This window comes from Hyperoodon ampullatus (assembly GCF_949752795.1).
Source record: "Hyperoodon ampullatus genome assembly, chromosome: 17".
In the NCBI taxonomy this organism is placed as follows: domain Eukaryota; kingdom Metazoa; phylum Chordata; class Mammalia; order Artiodactyla; family Ziphiidae; genus Hyperoodon; species Hyperoodon ampullatus.
In genome coordinates, this window is record NC_136930.1 from 47490849 (window position 1) to 47495804 (window position 4956).

Genomic DNA, 4956 nt, shown 5'->3' on the forward strand with positions numbered 1-4956 from the left:
CTACATACATTGAGCACCACATCAGATGTTGTTAAAATTTTTGCTTCAACCATCAAATATGATTTAAGAAAATTACAAAAAGTTGGATAGACAAGGACTTAATTTCCAAAATGTACAAAAACCTCATACATCTCAGTAACAAAAAATCCAAACAACCCAATCAAAAAATGGGCAGAAGACCTAAATAGACATTTCTCCAAAGAAGACATACAGATGGCCAAAGGAACATGAAAAGATGCTCAACATTGCTAATTATTAGAACAATGCAAATCAAAATTACAGGGAGGAACCACCTCACTGGTCAGAATGGCCATCATTAAAAAGTCTACAATTAACAAATGCTGGAGAGGGTGTGGAGAAAAGGGAACACTCCTACACTGTAAATTAGTGCAGCCAGGAACAGTATGGAGGTTCCTCAAAAAACTAAAAATAAAGTTGCCATATCATCCAGCAATCCCACTCCAGGGCATATATCTATCTACAGAGAAAATTATAATTTAGAAAGATACATGCACCCCTATGTTCATAGCAGCACTATTTATAATAGCCAAGACATGGAAACAACCTAAATGTCCATCAACAGAGGAATGGGTAAAGAAGATGTGAGATATGTATATAAAATGGAATATTACTCAGCCTTAAAAAAGAATGAAATAATGCTATTTGCAGCTACATGGATGGACCTAGAGATTACCATACTAAGTGAAGTGAGTCAGACAAAGACAAATGCCATATGATATCACTTATATGTAGAATCTAAAATACGAAACAAATGAACTTATCTGCAAAACAGAGACAGAGTCACAAACATAGAGAACAGACTTATGGTTGCCAGTGGGGAGGGGGAGTGGGAGAGGGTTGGATTGAGAGTTTGGGGTTAGCAGATGTAAACTAGTATATATAGGATGGATAAACAACAAGGTCCTACCGTGTAGCACAGGGAACTATATTCAATATCCTGTAATAAGCCATAATGGAAAAGAAAAAATGTTGGATTTTGTACTTATTTTTACTTATTCTGATGTTCTCCTTTTCTTTTTGAAGTTCTAGATCTTTTGTTATCATTCCTTTTTTGTTTAGAGAATTTCCTTTAGCCATCCTTTAAGGATAGTTTTTTAAAAAAACAAATTATGTCAGTTTTCCTTAACTTATTTCTCTTTCATTTCTGAAGAATATTTTTGCCACATATAGAATTTAGAGTTGGCAGTTCTTTTCCTTCAATATTTCAAGAATGTTGTGCCACTTCCTCTTTCTGGACTCCATGGTTTCAGATAATAAATCAGTGTTGTCCAATAAGTACTACGTTGTTTCTCACTGGCTAATTTCATAATTTTCTTTGTCCTTAGTGTTCCTAAGTTTAATTATGATGTGTATTGGCATAGATTTTTTGTTTATCACATTCGGGGTTTGCTAGCTACTTGTATCTGTTGTTTTGTATCTTTCACCAAATATGGGAAATTTTCAGCCATTACTTTGAATATTTTTCTGTCCCACTCTATTGCTTCCTTCTGGGATTACAATTATACAAATGTTAGCTTTTTTGCTATATTACCCCAGGTACCTGAAAGTCTATTCATTTTCAGTGTATTTTCTGTTCTTCAGATTGGGTGAATTTATTTTTCTGTCCTCAAGTTCAGTGATTCTATCCTGTGTCATCTCCATTCTACTGTTGAATTAAACAAGTGAGTTTTTTTTTCTGTTTTTATATTTTTCTGTTCTATAATTTCCATTTGGTTCTTTTTTTATAAGTTCTATTTATTTACTCAGATTTTCTATTTTTTCACTTATTTAGAAAATTTCTAATTGCTTGTTGAAACATTTTTATTACAGCTGTTTTAAAAATCCTTAGATAATTCCAACATCTGAATAATCTTGGTGTTGGCGTCTGTTCTTAGAGCTTTTCTTGTCTGGAATTGTTGGAGGTTAAGTTGGGGGATACTGCAGCCCCTGTCCAGGATATATGGGAGGCAATATGGAAGCCCAGGAAACTCCTCACCATGTCACTCCTCAACTCTGAACTCAAGGTTCTTAGGCAACCTGTCTTTTTTCTTCCTTTCAGAGGCTCCCATTCCTGTTTGTTGTCTTGTCTCTAGGGCTTTTTATGTGAAAGAGTGAGGACATGGGAAGAATGGGGCTTCTCCATTTGGTGCAACTATAAGTCCTCAAGTTACTTTTTTGTAAATATAAACACTTCTTTCTAGTAAAAGAAAGAATCAGTGGTGGACATGACTTCTAAAGTACTCATTTCGAGAAGGCTGATTAAAAACACAGGTATGCATTCAAAGTATAGTATTCTAAATCAAGGAAATAAAGTAGCATAGTGGAGGAAAACGTGTTTTAAGATCAAATAGGGTGAGTTTGAATGTTGTTTATGTTACACTTTCTATACACACATTGTAAAAGAGTACTCAACTTGACAGTGGCTGTGAGAATGAAGTGTGTGCCAGGAACTTGCTGAGAGCTCATCAAGTGTCATTTCCCATATTTTACCAATAAAACCTCCATAATGAATGTAGTTGTATAATACATAAAACTTGTAAGGTTGAATAGATTTTATTGATGTATTTATTTTCTTCTCAAAAAAAATAACAACAAGGAGCCTGAAGTACAGAAGTTTTATAACATATCTGTGGCCAATCAGCTAACTAGTGGTGCAAGAATCTAGACCAGTGGTGATTGAGTTGTGGTTCACAAAGAGCCAGCAGTTGCCTCACCTGTGAACTGGTTAAATATACAAGTTCGCAGACCCCTCCCTGACCGCTGAAACAGAACCCCTCAGGGTGGTGCCCAGAAATTTGTTTTAACAAGCCTCCAGATGATTCTGATGCCCATTAAAGTTTGATAACTACTGGCAAGGCACTGATCTACCTCCCGGGATCTTTCTAATACACCTTATAGGGTGCTGCCCCTTTTAACCTAGTGGATTCTCTCGGCGTATTTATGGCACTGATACTGACGTACCGAACCTCTATATCATAATGTGTTCATAACACACTGAAGGGTCTTACAATTTGGAATTCATGTCCTCTGCCTTCTGGAGGGAAAAAAAATCATTTCCTGGATCCCTTCTAAACTCCTTTCCCTGCCAATATAGCCAGTGTCACCCTGCAGTACTCTCATGGGGACAACACATTGTTTCTGCTGACTTTATTCAGAAAATGGCAACCTACAGTTCAGCAAGCCCAGTTCATTATATGTGTTATTCTGTTTTTATAGCAACGTGTGGATGCCCTTGGGGAAAATCCTGATCATTTCAGGCCAGAGCCCTTGTTTCTTTCTTTATAAGACTTCCTTCAGCCCATAGTCAGGACATGGTACCTGTCTCTCTACACTTCTACTCCTGACTGAGAAAGTGACCAATTGTGCATGGTAACACAATTGACAGCTATAATAGGCTCAACTTGGGACACATCTCAAAACTCTCATCCATCCCTCCCTTGGAGTAGACACTGTCCTCTTGAGATTTCCCAAATGGCTATGACTGGCTCCCTGGAGATAACATCAGTGACCTTGGGAAGGGGACAGAAGAAAAGTACATCTACATCTCTGTTGCTGCACTTTATCAGTAATTAATGCCAAAATCTTTGTGATCTACTATGGACATCTAAGCTTTTCCTATGTTATCTGTTCTGAGTACATAGTAAATTGATTGTTGTCAATACACACTTCTAAAAAACACTCCATATACATAGTCCCCGAACTTATTAGTGCTTACTTATTTTAGGGCCAGGAGATCTATTTTGTGGATAGACTACTAGGTGTCATACCTAGACAGACTCTAGCTAGCAACCGATGTCACTTTGTGCTCTCTCTCCTTGTTTTGATAGATTAGGCAGCCAAAGATGGAAGTCTTGTAAATAATGAAAAGCTGAAATCAGCCAAGGATAGGCAGGAGTTATATAATCCACCAAAGCAGCAACAGATTAAAGTCCTTCCCCATATCTTCCTGTACCTCTCAAGAAGCGAAAGGGGATGGGGTTGGTAGAACATTGAATTCCTGTTATCCTGTGAGCTTCCTCCACTTTGCTTGCATTGCCCAACTCCTAACATAACATTGGTCATTTAGTGTACTAGAAATCTGGGAATATTCCTTTGTAAATTGTTTATAGCAACCACTTAATCTCTAAAAAGTGTTCAGTGTTCTATCACTGTGGGGCCAAGCGATGAAAGCAGAAATCCTTTCAATATTTATCTTTACTTGAAATGGGTACTCTGGCCTGACAGTTGCACTCTTACAAAAATCAGCTCTTATCTTTAAGCACGTGAAGGCATTTCTTTAATGTGTTCTTATTAGCATAGGTATTTGATAATTTCTACTTTATGGAAGGCTGACCCCAAAACTTCTCATGACCTTAGAGTTAATCCCAGGAATATGAATTTGGTTTATAGAAAAACAATTTTGTGTGCGTTTGTGTGTGTGTATACCTATATAGAGACTGTTATTTTTGCCTGATTTCTGGGGGATTCTCTAGATTCTAGGACTATGAAATTATACCATTTATTTGAAATTCTTCAATGTGTTCTCTGAAGGCTTTGAATTGAGACAATGGAACTTTTCTAGACCACCTTTTCCTTAAAGTTAAGTGAATATTTTGATTTATTTTATACTTCTCATTCAAAACATCACCTCATCTCATTTTTGGAGAAAGAAAATCATACCTCTGACTTGGAATTACCTTCTAATCCTCTTTTTTTTTTTTAACTTTAAAAATGACCATTAAACTCAAAGTTCTCAGCTCTCAGTCTGAGAGATCTACATGGTACAGCTTCAGGACAGTGGACAAAAAGCAGCAGCTGTTGTCTATGTTAGGTCTCTCTATCCTGCAGGCATTAGCTCACAAAAAACAAATGAGGAGAACACTAAGTTCTCTGTGCTCTATGCTGCTAACAGAGCTAAGCCAGTATTTTAAATAGGTTGGACTTCATCCTCATCAGCACAACTGTTTGCTTGCCTCT